Below are 14,963 nucleotides of genomic sequence, written 5' to 3' on the forward strand. Positions count from 1 at the left end.
ACTTTTCTCGAGAATTATTTTTTTATTGCTTGTCATCTGGTAACACATTCTTGCTACGTGTTATAGAATCCTGATAAAACTGTAAGGCGACCATGAGGTACTTAGTAGAAATACTGGTGGTGAAAGGAATTTCCGGAGTTTGAAAGTGCTGTCACATTTATGGAGGCCACATGAATGGTTTCTGATATCTTAAGTTTAATGGTGCGATTACGAGCTGCACCCGAGTATCTCGTTTCTCTTTTTGTTGATTTAATTGTTTGGAGTTAGTAGGAACGGACCACTGTAATGTCGCGTCATTATCATTACCATCATCACGTTCACCGGAGATATTATGGCACCATCAAAGATCCCCGCCGTTGATCCACGTGGTGATCCGTTGTGCGCGCCTCTGAGCAATGTTATTTCTTCATATCGGGCCACGTGGCTCATGTCCTGATCTCCGACGTCCACCTGCTATACCATATGTTCTGTCCAGCTCCATGTTGTGGAACCAAACTCGTTCTTGGCGTCTCTGGTTTAGATATATAATGCTTACAAATAATGTCTGGATGATCCTTCTCTGGCAGACCTGTATGATATTCATCGGACTTTTGATGTGTCATGATGTGTGAGTGGCGTAAACGAGAACTGGGAGACTAATAGTATGCATCTTAATATCATGGGCACATTTGTTTGAACTGAAAAAGCTAAACGGCCAGTGCCTTTTAGACGAGTGGTAATGGACGTTTACCTTCGCTATATTCTGACTGTTTAGAAAGGTTCCTGACTCGAATAATGAGTAACCCTCTTTATAGCAAATTGGCATTACTGTAATTTTTGTAACTTCTATGACTCTGTTGACTACCAATACAGCATCAAGCTCCATGTGGATGCCACATAACACAGCAATTTCTTAAACTAGTTTAAAGACAAAGTTTGAGATAGTTACTGAGCTACCATGTCTCAGATCCCAATCCGTTTCCCGTAATACATCTTCAATTAAACGGATGAATGGGTCGTGGAAAACGGAATCGACGTGGTAGTCTCATCTAATTTTTAACGGTCATTCCAGAAGACTCACTCTTGGTTTTTCGCCTGCATTGTTAATAAATTTGTTGACCAAAGGTAAAGTGATCTCTGTAGTTACTACTTCACTGCGACATTGAAGAGACACAAAGATTCAAACATTTTGTCAGTACACCAACTGATCAAAAGTATCCGGTCACCTGTTAGCGGACATTAATACGGCGTATGTCCGCGATTCGCCTTCATGACGGCATGAGCTCTGCTGGGGACACTTTCAGTGATGTGTGGGAATGTCTGTGGAGAAATGACATCCAGTTCTTCCTCAAGATCCGAAAGCAGAGGAGGCGGTGATGTTGGACACAGCGGTCAGGAGCGAAGTCAGCGTTCCAGTTTATTCCAAAGTTATTCCATCGTGTTCAGGTCGGGACACTGTGCAGGTCAGTCCACTTCAGGAATGTTACTGCCCAAAAACAATTGCCTCACAGATGCTGCTTTATAACAAGGTGTGTTGTCATGTTGATAAAAGCAGTCATCGTCCCCAAGCTGTTCCTCTACGGCAGGCAGTACACAAAGCTGTAAAGTGTGTTCATATGCCTTCACATTTAGCATTTTCTTAAGCGTAGAAAGGAGGACACACTCTGATCACGAAAAACGTCTCCATACTGTAAATAGGCATGCACATGTGTATCAGCTGTAGGCAAAGCAAGAGTCTGTCTCTGAGTCGCTGGAAGAATTTTGCTAAACTGGGGTGCCCTTCTACGAAAGAAACTGCTTATAAACCCATTTAGAAGTATATCCATCATGGACTGTGCTGGCGTAAATTGTCGCCAGCACACCGCTCGGCAAAGAGGTTTCGAGAAGATCGATAATAGACGCAAGAACAAATGCACGTATCAGGAGAGAGGCCAAAGGCAGACTCGCAAGTAACGTGCCGCCAACTCCCTCTCGACCGCAAGCATTTAGATCGCCGTTGCGGACCGGAAGGCCCAGTCAGTCACAGACAGTCACCCAGTAAGTCGCAGTCGGAGTCAGTCAGTCACCGTCTATAGCTCAGAGTCAGTCGGTACCTAGCGACCAGAGTAGTGTACATAGCGGGACTTGCACTTCACCTGCAATGAGGCTAACATGGACTATTACGGAAGAGCTTTTACCACAACACATGAACTAACTTAAAGATAAGTAACTTTCTATTCTGATTAATAAAGAACCCTGTTAATACATGTGTGCAGTTTGTGTTCTAGGAAGAGGATACCGGCCACCAAACAACATCCTCTTCCTTGCTTCCTGTCCGCAGCTCGTGGTCTCGCGGTCGCGTTATCGCTTCCCGAGCACGGGGTCCCGGGTTTGGTTCACAGAGGGGTCAGGGATTTTCACCTGCCTCGAGATGACTGGGTGTTTGTGATGTCCTCATCATTTCAGCATCATTCATGCACGTGGCGGGACTGGACTGAGAAAAGGTTGGGAATTTGTACTGGCGTTGATAACCGCGCAGTTGAGCGCCCAACAAACCAAACATCATCATCATCATCATCATCATCATCATCCTTGCTTCCCATGGTACAAGACTCTTCAGTGTCGACGAGGACACAAAACGGATCCTTACAGAAGTGGGAAATTGAAAAGATTGAACGATTCTCTGACATACTTATATCTGGTTAGTTTACGGCAAACAGATATGTCACAAGGAAACTTAGATATCCTTGACGGGAAAATTTTTCAGAGAGACAGCGTCCCTCCTGGAGAAGGCTGCAAACAAAATTTCGAGTGCCATTGTTCCCGATAGTCATTAAAACGGCTGTGCTGTTCTACTACAGCCAGATGACCTTCATACTAAGATGTCAGCTCATATACACGAATATTTACTATTATGACTTCCAGCATTCACTGATGCAGTGGAAGGCGACTGGATAATTTTGATATTAGTTATCTTCCACTATGTACTGGAACGTGACTTGTCTGTTATAGATGAAATTATTTGCTGTTCCGTGGATGATATACACGACCACTCGTAGCAATACAGAAGTTATAAATACGTTAAAAAGAAGAAATATTCATCCCTCTGACTCCTCAGTACTATCCAAGCCGCTATAGTTATTAAGTACTTGAATGTATCAAAGAAAGCCGATAGTCTGATACCTCAAGTGGCCTCCGATTGTATGCGATTTTTTTTTTTTTTTTTTTTTTTGTCATCAGTCTACTGACTGGTTTGATGCTGCCCGCCACGAATTCCTTTCCTGTGCTAACCTCTTCATCTCAGAGTAGCACTTGCAACCTACGTCCTCAATTATTTGCTTGACGTATTCCAATCTCTGTCTTCCTCTACAGTTTTTGCCCTCTACAGCTCCCTCTAGTACCATGGAAGTCATTCCCTCATGTCTTAGCAGATGTCCTATCATCCTGTCCCTTCTCCTTATCAGTGTTTTCCACATATTCCTTTCCTCTCCGATTCTGCGTAGAACCTCCTCATTCCTTACCTTATCAGTCCACCTAATTTTCAACATTCGTCTATAGCACCACATCTCAAATGCTTCGATTCTCTTCTGTTCCGGTTTCCCCACAGTCCATGTTTCACTACCATACAATGCTGTACTCCAGACGTACATACTCAGAAATTTCTTCCTGAAATTAAGGCCGGTATTTGATATTAGTAGACTTCTCTTGGCCAGAAATGTCTTTTTTGCCATAGCGAGTCTGCTTTTGATGTCCTCCTTGCTCCGTCCGTCATTGGTTATTTTATGTGATTAGAAAACAGTAAAAAAATCTCGGAATATCGAATAAATTAACATTTAATCTGATAGTTGCTACCGAGGGGATATGTGGAGACAAAAGTCCTGACTTCACCAAATATTTTGCGTTTTGATTAAAAGACTAAGCAGGGTTTCACCAGTCTTCTTATTTGAATGAAGACGTATTTCTTTCAACGAACAAAAACTTATCTTTCAGCAGGATTTAATGGGGACTGAACATTTTCATTACAAAACAAGATTTACATGTTTCTATTTGCAGTGCAAACGAAATAATTATTTGGCCATAGATATAAGAATGTATTTGATATATACCCGAGAAAAAACTTAAAGGAACTGCTCAAAGGACTATTACATCTTGCTACTGCGATAGCTATCAAGTACACTAAACACCTCATTAAATTGAATGGACGCACTATCTCTAGGGAATAATTATTTAAACACATAGTGGTTATGCTGTATACGAAAAAATTCATGAAATCAATAAAAAGCACAAACAAAATTGCGAATATTAGTGTAAAAATTCCTAGTAGCTGTTAAAATTTCGTTCAGTTAGTGATTTCTTTATCTGCGACTAGTTTTTTGCTTCGTCATTGTCCAGTCAGCGTCTTGTATTTCTTATATAACATTCAAATTGCACAATAATGTATGACATCGCTTGGAAAAAGATTTAGATCCGGAGCTAGTTACAGATACGCAAATCCTCATTCAGTGAAACTGTAACTCGTTTCAAAGTTTTTACATTGTCACGTACAGTTATTTGCTTTTCTGTCTTCATATAATTGGATTATCTTGAAAAAAACCGTCCCCGTATTAAGGTAAATTCTAACAACACTGTCGAAGATACGAGAAGCACCAGCCACGGTTTGTTTCATAAGTTTGATTGGTTTTGATGTACTATGAGCACAATACACACACAAAAACGCACAAAGTAACTGTTCGATGACTCAAATCTAGAACTTTTTAGAACGGAATTCCCTTTCCTTTCCCACTTACAGAAGGACAGACGGAAAAATGAGTGTCTATACCCTACCGTAAGAGTCCTACTTTCTCTTAGGCCCATCTCCTCTTCGCAAACCCTTACGAGACTGGTGACAATAGAATCATTCTGCAGTCTGTCACAAATGCTAGTTCTCTGAACTTTCTCAATACTGCTTCATGAAAACGTCTTCTACCCCTCAGGGACTTCCATTTGAATTCACAGAGCATTTACGTAATGCTCGTGTGTTTATCGAACTTACCGGTAACCGGTTTTTGGGTAACAGAACCTAGTACGATTGCTGGTCGCGAGCGTTCATCAGAGACAAAGGTATCATCAGGAGTGCCCCAGGGAAGTGCGATAGAACGATTCTTGTTCTCTACATACGTAAACGATCTGACTGACAGGCTGAATAGAAACGTAAACTTTTCTTCCTTCTGCAGTGTATGAAGGAGTGAAGTCACGCGATGCTGTTGATACGATTCCCTTAAAGGAGTTGAAATTAGGTTCAGTAAAAAAAAGTCCTGGCTCTGGGTTTCATCCAATGTTTTACTTTCATTCATAACCCATTCGTAGGAAACTGAGCGATGTTGCAATTGACTTGCATTCTGGAGGGGCAACGCTTAAATCGCCATCGGGCAGTCCATACTTAGCTTTTCTGTGGTTGCCTTAAATCACTTACGAGGGATGATTGGCTGCTTCCTTCGAAAAGCCATGTAAGGTTTCCTTGTAAAGTTCTCATTAAAACGCAGTATATTCATTTTTATGATTATTTTGCGTTTGAGAGACGAGAAAAATAAGGTAAATAAATGGAAATGTGCAAAATTCATGATTCCGGTGCAGAGAATGGGGCAGCTAAGTTAATGAACAATGTAAACTTAAAAGTGAAATTACTCTAACTTTCCACATAACTCACGGTGCAAATCAGTTGGATGAGAGAAGTTCACGTCGTTACTTCTGCGAATGTATTTGCGATTTATGTGTTACAATAAGAACGCAAGAGAGATCATTAAAAAAATAAGTGCTTCCCCTGTAATCTTCGTATAACTTTAGCGCTGAAAGGATTAGAATGTTAACCTCCACTTTTACAGACTGTTTTAAAAAGTGCCATTAAACATTAAGCTATAGGGTTTTTCACTATTCCAGAGTACGGCAGATAATGAGATGAAGGGAGGCAATGGCAAACTGTTTCTATTATGATCATCTTCAGTAAAGCACAGAAGAAAACCTTCGAGGTTACTGACGCCTTTCAGCCAGACCGATGTAGCAACCGAGCATCATTAAGCGGTGGGACCTGTGTAACTGTCCGGTGCACAGACCGTAATTGTAGAATCATTATAGCTAACAACAATTGGCAACACCATTTCTTCCAGCTTAAGTTCATTATATAAACGCTTGCACATCTTTAGACATTTTCATAATTTTATGATTCAGTCCAATGATCACCTCGTATACATTAACATGCAGTGCGCTCCCTTACCAAACATACACTACTGGCCATTGAAATTGCTACACCAAGAAGAAATGCAGATGATAAACGGGTTTTCATTGGACAAATATATTACACTAGAACTCACATGTGATTACATTTTCACGCAATTTGGGTGCATAGATCCTGAGAAATCAGTACCAAGAACAACCACCTCTGGCCGTAATTACGGCCTTGATACGCCTGGGGATTGAGTCAAACAGAGCTTGGATGGCGTGTACAGGTACAGCTGCCCATGCACCTTCAACTCAATACCAGAGTTCATGACGAGCCAGTTGCTCGGCCACCATTGACCAGACGTTTTCAATTTTTGAGAGATCTGGAGAATGTGCTGGCCAGGGCAGTAGTCGAACATTTTCTGTATCCAGAGAGGCCCGTACATATGGTCGAGCATTATCCTGCTGAAATGTAGGGTTCCGCAGGAATCGAATGAAGGGTAGAGCCAGGGTCGTAAAACATCTGAAATATAATGTCCACTGTTCAAAGTGCCGTCAATGCGAACAAGAGGTGACCGACACGTGTAACCAATGGCACCCCATACCATCACCTCGGGTTATACGCCAGTATGGCGATGACGAATACACGCTTCTAATGTGTGTTCACCGTGATGTGGCCAAACACGGATGTGACCATCATGGTGCTGTAAACAGAACCTGGATTCATCCGAAAAAATGACGTTTTGCCATTCGTGAACCCAGGTTCGTCGTTGACTACACCATCGCAGGCGCTCCTGTCTGTGATGCAGCGTCAAGGGTAACCGCAGCCATGGTCTCCGAGATGATAGTCCATGCTGCTGCAAACGTCGTCGAACTGTTCGTGCAGATGGTTATTGTCTTGACAACGTCCACATCTGTCGACTCAGGGATCGAGACGTGGCTGCACGATCCGTTACAGCCATGCGGATAAGATGCCTGTCATCTCGACTGCTAGTGATACGATGCCGTTGGGATCCAGCACGGCGTTCCGTAGTACCATCCTGAACCCACCGATTCCATATTCTGCTAACAGTCATTGGATCTCGACCAACGCGAGCAGGAATGTCGCGATACGATTAACCGCAATCGCGGTAGGCTACAATCCGACCTTTATCAAAGTCGGAAACGTGATGGTACGCATTTCTCCTCCTTACACGAGGCATCACAACAACGTTTCACCAGGCAACGCCGGTGAACTGCTGTTTGTGTATGAGAAACCGGTTGTAAACATGCCTCATGTCAGCACGTTGTAGGTGTCGCCACCGGCGCCAACCTTGTGTGAATGCTCTGAAAATCTAATCACTCGCATATCACAGCATCTTCTTCCTGTCGGTTAAATTTCGTGTCTGTAGCACGTCATCTTCGTGGTCTAGCAATTTTAATTGCCAGTAGTGTAGGATATACAGTTGGAACAAACTCTGATAGAAACTGTGCCCTAGATTTTACTGGCTCGACTTGAGTGTAGTTATTATGGATTGGGAAGTACCACATTCTATACGATATTTGTTCAAGATGCCAATACCAAATTTTCTTATCGATACCTTAAAAACAGCACAGAAAAGGTGTCGATACCGGCCGTATAGCAAGGTACTAAATGCATTTTAAGTGTATTTTTAAAATTCTCCTTAGATCAAACATGCTCATTGCGAATAGAAAGGAAACCAAGTAAAGAACCTATGTTATAATATCAGATTAAAAGCATCCGGATACGCTGTCTAATGCTGAACTGACCACTAGGCGTCACAAGAAGTAGACCCGCCAGTATTAAAGGAGGCGAGGAGTATCATGTTGTCAGTAGAGAAGCAGGAGCACCAGAATGGTAGGTCACGAAAGCGTGGACTAGACATTGGATGTCACCTGAGTAACAGATCCATCAGGGAGATTTCAGCCTTCTAAAGCTACCCAAGTGAACTGCGCGTCATGTGACTGCGAAGAGGAAACGCGAAGGAACCGCCACAGCCAAACCAGGACCAGTCATACATCATCTACTGACGCACAGGGACCGTCGAGCTTTGTGGAGGATGGTTGTAGAAAGTCCCACGAAATCAGCGGAAGGAATCACTCATCAGCTCCAAAGTGCTACCAGCAGTTCAGTTAGCACGACGGCTGTGTTTAAGGAGCTAAAAAGAATGGGGTAAAACGGTCGAGCAGCTTCTCATAAGCCACAGATTTCTGAAGCCAGTACTAAGCGACTGGCCAGAGGATGACTTGAAACGATTATTTGGGGTGATGAATCGCACTGTACCCTGTGGTAATCAGACGGAAGTGTTTGGGCTCTGGAGAATGCCTGAAGTACGTTGCCTGCCATCATGTGTAGTGCCAACAGTGAAGTTCGGAGAAGTTGGTGCTACGGCACGGGTGTGTTTTTCGTGGTTAAGATGTGACCCCCTTATTGCGCTTAAGAAAACGCTAAATGCGGAAGGATATCAGCACATTTTATAGCATTTTGTACCGCGTACAGTAGAGAAACAGCTCGGTGACGATGATCTTTAGCATCAGCATGATACTGCATCTGTGAGGCAACACTTTGTGGACAATAACGTTCCTGAAGTGGACTGGTCTGCTCAGAGTCCCGACCTGAACCCAATGTAAGACCTTGGGTATGGATAGAATGTCGACTTCACTCCAGACTTCAGCATCCATCATCACTAACTACAGGGTGATCAAAACGTCAGTATAAATTTGAAAACTTAATAAACCACGGAATAATGTAGATAGAGAGGTACAAATTGACACACATGCTTGGAATGACATGGGGTTTTATTAGAACCATCCCATACTGCTAGACGCGTGAAAGATCTCTTGCGAGCGTCGTTTGGTGATGATCGTGTGCTCAGCCGCCACTTTCGTCATGCTTGGCCTCCCAGGTCCGCAGACAGTCTGTGCGATTATTGACTTTGGGGTTACCTGAAGTCGCAAGTGTATCGTGATCGACCGACATCTCTAGGGGTGCTGAAAGACAACATCCGACGCCAATGCCTCACCATAACTCCGGACATGCTTTACAGTGCTGTTAACCACATTATTCCTCGACTACAGCTATTGTTGAGGAATGATGGTGGACATATTAAGCATTTCCTGTAAAGAACATCATCTTTGCTTTGTCTTACTTTGTTATGCTAATTATTGATATTCTGATCAGATGAAGCGCCATCTGTCGGACAGTTTTTGAACCTTTGTATTTTTTTGGTTCTAATAAAACCCCATGTCATTCCATGCATGTGTGTCAATTCGTACCTCTCTATCTACATTATTCCGTGATTTATTCAGTTTTCAAATTTATACTGACTTTTTGATCTACATCTACATCTACATCTACATTGATACTCCGCAAGCCACCCAACGGTGTGTGGCGGAGGGCACTTTACGTGCCACTGTCATTACCTCCCTTTCCTGTTCCAGTCGCGTATGGTTCGCGGGAAGAACGACTGTCTGAAAGCCTCCGCGCGCGCTCTAATCTCTCTAATTTTACATTCGTGATCTCCTCGGGAGGTATAAGTAGGGGGAAGCAATATATTCGATACCTCATCCAGAAACGCACCCTCTCGAAACCTGGCGAGCAAGCTACACCGCGATGCAGAGCGCCTCTCTTGCAGAGTCTGCCACTTGAGTTTATTAAACATCTCCGTAACGCTATCACGGTTACCAAATAACCCGGTGACGAAACGCGCCGCTCTTCTTTGGATCTTCTCTATCTCCTCCGTCAACCCGACCTGGTACGGATCCCACACTGATGAGCAATACTCAAGTATAGGTCGAACGAGTGTTTTGTAAGCCACCTCCTTTGTTGATGGACTACATTTTCTAAGCACTCTCCCAATGAATCTCAACCTGGTACCCGCCTTACCAACAATTAATTTTATATGATCATTCCACTTCAAATCGTTCCGTACGCATACTCCCAGATATTTTACAGAAGTAACTGCTACCAGTGTTTGTTCAGCTATCATGTAATCATACAATAAAGGATCCTTCTTTCTATGTATTCGCAATACATTACATTTGTCTATGTTAAGGGTCAGTTGCCACTCCCTGCACCAAGTGCCTATCCGCTGCAGATCTTCCTGTATTTCACTACAATTTTCTAATGCAGCAACTTCTCTGTATACTACAGCATCATCCGCGAAAAGCCGCATGGAACTTCCGACACTATCTACTAAGTCATTTATATATATTGTGAAAAGCAATGGTCCCATAACACTCCCCTGTGGCACGCCAGAGGTTACTTTAACGTCTGTAGACGTCTCTCCATTGATAACAACATGCTGTGTTCTGTTTGCTAAAAACTCTTCAATCCAGCCACACAGCTGGTCTGATATTCCGTAAGCTCTTACTTTGTTTATGAGGCGACAGTGCGGAACTGTATCGAACGCCTTCCGGAAGTCAAGAAAAATAGCATCTACCTGGGAGCCTGTATCTAATATTTTCTGGGTCTCATGAACAAATAAGGCGAGTTGGGTCTCACACGATCGCTGTTTCCGGAATCCATGTTGATTCCTACATAGTAGATTCTGGGTTTCCAGAAATGACATGATACGCGAGCAAAAAACATGTTCTAAAATTCTACAAGAGATCGACGTAAGAGATATAGGTCTATAGTTTTGCGCATCTGCTCGACGACCCTTCTTGAAGACTGGGACTATCTGTGCTCTTTTCCAATCATTTGGAACCCTCCGTTCCTCTAGAGACTTGCGGTACACGGCTGTTAGAAGGGGGGCAAGTTCTTTCGCGTACTCTGTGTAGAATCGAATTGGTATCCCGTCAGGTCCAGTGGACTTTCCTCTATTGAGTGATTCCAGTTGCTTTTCTATTCCTTGGACACTTATTTCGATGTCAGCCATTTTTTCGTTTGTGCGAGGATTTAGAGAAGGAACTGCAGTGCGGTCTTCCTCTGTGAAACAGCTTTGGAAAAAGGTGTTTAGTATTTCAGCTTTACGCGTGTCATCCTCTGTTTCAATGCCATCATCATCCCGTAGTGTCTGGATATGCTGTTTCGAGCCACTTACTGATTTAACGTAAGACCAGAACTTCCTAGGATTTTCTGTCAAGTCGGTACATAGAATTTTACTTTCGAATTCAATGAACGCTTCACGCATAGCCGTCCTTACGCTAACTTTGACATCGTTTAGCTTCTGTTTGTCTGAGAGGTTTTGGCTGCGTTTAAACTTGGAGTGGAGCTCTCTTTGCTTTCGCAGTAGTTTCCTAACTTTGTTGTTGTACCACGGTGGGTTTTTCCCGTCCCTCACAGTTTTACTCGGCACGTACCTGTCTAAAACGCATTTTACGATTGCCTTGAACTTTTTCCATAAACACTCAACATTGTCAGTGTCGGAGCAGAAATTTTCGTTTTGATCTGTTAGGTAGTCTGAAATCTGCCTTCTATTACTCTTGCTAAACAGATAAACCTTCCTCCCTTTTTTTATATTCCTATTAACTTCCATATTCAGGGATGCTGCAACGGCCTTATGATCACTGATTCCCTGTTCTGTACATACAGAGTCGAAAAGTTCGGGTCTGTTTGTTATTAGTAGGTCCAAGATGTTATCTCCACGAGTCGGTTCTCTGTTTAATTGCTCGAGGTAATTTTCGGATAGTGCACTCAGTATAATGTCACTCGATGCTCTGTCCCTACCACCCGTCCTAAACATCTGAGTGTCCCAGTCTATATCTGGTAAATTGAAATCTCCACCTAAGACTATAACATGCTGAGAAAATTTATGTGAAATGTATTCCAAATTTTCTCTCAGTTGTTCTGCCACTAATGCTGCTGAGTCGGGAGGTCGGTAAAAGGAGCCAATTATTAACCTAGTTCGGTTGTTTAGTGTAACCTCCACCCATAATAATTCACAGGAACTATCCACTTCTACTTCACTACAGGATAAACTACTACTAACGGCGACGAACACTCCACCACCGGTTGCATGCAATCTATCCTTTCTAAACACCGTCTGTACCTTTGTAAAAATTTCGGCAGAATTTATCTCTGGCTTCAGCCAGCTTTCTGTACCTATAACGATTTCAGCTTCGGTGCTTTCTATCAGCGCTTGAAGTTCCGGTACTTTACCAACGCAGCTTCGACAGTTGACAATTACAATACCAATTGCTGCTTGGTCCCCGCATGTCCTGACTTTGCCCCGCACCCGTTGAGGCTGTTGCCCTTTCTGTACTTGCCCAAGGCCATCTAACCTAAAAAACCGCCCAGCCCACGCCACACAACCCCTGCTACCCGTGTAGCCGCTTGTTGCGTGTAGTGGACTCCTGACCTATCCAGCGGAACCCGAAACCCCATCCGGGAGATATGATACTGCGTGAAGAGTTTGACAGAGCACTGAAAGACCTAAGTCGAAACAAGGCCCCGGGAGTAGAACTACTGACAGGCTTGGGAGAGCCAGCCCTGACAGAACTCTACCATCTGGTGAGCAAGATGTATGAGGCAGGCGAAAAACCCTCAGATTTCAAGAAGAATATAATAATTCCAATCCCAAAGAAAGCAGGTGTTGACAGATGTGAAAATTACCGAACTATCAGTTTAATAAGTCACAGCTGCAAAATACTAACGCGAATTCTTTACAGACGAATGGAAAAACTGGTAGAAGCCGACATCGGGGAAGATCAGTTTGGATTCCGTAGAAATGTTTGGATTTCGTAGAACCTAATACTTATCTTAGAAGACAGATTAAGGAAAGGTAAACCTCCGTTTCTAGCATTTGTAGCCTTAGAGAAAGCTTTTGACGATGTTGACGGGTATACTGTCTTTGAAATTCTGAAAGGGATCAAATACAGGGAGCGGAAGGCTATTTACAATTTGTACAGAAACCAGATGACAGTTACAGGAGTCGAGGGGCATGAAAGGGAAGCAGTGGTTGGGAAGGGAGTGAGACAGGGTTGTAGCCTATCCCCGATGTTATTCAATCTGTATATTGAGCAAGTAGTAAAGGAAAAAAAAAATTCGGAGTAGGAATTAAAATCCATGGCGAAGAAATAAAAACTTTGAGGTTCGCCGATGACAGTGTAATTCTGTCGGAGACAGCAAAGGACCTGATAGACCAGTTGAACGGAATGGACAGTGTCTTGAAAGGAGGATATAAGATGAACATCAACAGAAGCAAAACGAGGATAATGGAATGTAGTCGAATTAAGACGGGTGATGCTGAGGGAATTGGATGAGTTTTGCTATTTGGGGAGTAAAACAACTGATGATGGTTGAAGTAGAGTGGACATAAAATGTAGACTGGCAATGGCAAGGAAAGCGTTTCTGAAGAAGAGAAATTTGTTAACATCGAGTATAGATTTAAGTGTCAGGGAACCGTTTCTGAAAGTATTTGTATGGAAGAGAAACATGGACCATAAATAGTTTGGACAGGAAGAGAATAGAAGCTTTCGAAATTGGTGCTACAGTAGTATGTTGAAGATCAGATGGGTAGATCACATAACTAATGAGGAGGTATTGAATAGAATTGGGGAGAAGAGAAAGTTGTGGCACAACTTGACTAGAAGAAGGGATCGGTGGACGTGTTCTGAGGCATCAAGGGATCACCAATTTAGTACTGGAGGAAAGCATGGAGGGTAAAAATCGTAGAGGGATACCAAGAGATGAATACACTAAGCAGATTCAGAAGGATGTAGGTTGCAGTAGGCACTGGGAGATGAAGAAGCTTGCACGGGATAGAGTAGAATGGAGAGCTGCATCAAAGCAGTCTCTGGACTGAAGACCAACAACACTAACTTCTCTAGTTTCAGCTCTTGAGGAAGAATTGGCTCCTACTCCTTCACAGACATTCCGACACCTCACTGAAAATGTCCCCGGCATATTTCAAGCCGTCATGAAGGTGAAGGCTGACACGCCTCACATTAATGTCCGCTAATACGTGTCCGGATACATTGATCCGATAGTGTATGTGTGCGTGAACCACCTCGTGTATAAAATCAGATGCAAACGTAAGTGGATGATGGCAGAATGCTGTGAGGACGGGGCGTGAGTCGTCCTTGGATAATTCAGTTGTTAGAGCACTTGCACGCGAGAGGCAAAGGTCCCGAGTTCGAGTCTCGGTCCGGCACACAGTTTTAATCTGCCAGGAAGTTTCGTAAGTAGATGATGTTTGGTTTGTGGGGCGCTCAACTGCGCGGTCATCAGCGCCCAGACAAAGTCACAATTTTTACACAGGCCAATTTCTTTCACAATCAAATCTAGCCGCTGTCACGAATGATGATGATGATGATGAAATGATGAGGACAACACTAACACCCAGTCCCCGGGCAGAGAAAATTTCCAACCCGGTCGGGAATCCGTGATCCAGAGGCAGCAACGCCAGCCACTAGACCGTGAGCTGCGGACAAATACGTAAGTAGTACAGGACAAAGTTTTCACCCGCAAACAAAAGACCAGCTGAACTTTTACATAAACTTTATGATACACTCAGAGGCACTCAATAGGGTAAAGCACTAAAGCACTCATTTAGAACGAGGTATAGATGTAATCAACCTGAAAGTTAGTTTGAACACCACAATTATAGTGGGAACTATAGTTAAACGTGGACGCCGGGACAGTGTTCATCTTGTCATTCTTCACACGAATAAATAAATGGCAAAGGTGAAAGGAGACATAGGTGAAAAAGTAAATGCTCGGACTGAAAGGAGATTGAACCATAGACCTTTGGAATCATAATCTGACATTTACCCATTGAGCAATTGAGCTACAGTCATTTAGAATACAATTGAAAATATGGGAATTATGTTGTGTTTACTGAACAAAGTTGAAAATAGAAGCTGTA

Source organism: Schistocerca serialis, chromosome 3 (genome assembly GCF_023864345.2).
Source record: "Schistocerca serialis cubense isolate TAMUIC-IGC-003099 chromosome 3, iqSchSeri2.2, whole genome shotgun sequence".
Lineage (NCBI taxonomy): Eukaryota > Metazoa > Arthropoda > Insecta > Orthoptera > Acrididae > Schistocerca > Schistocerca serialis.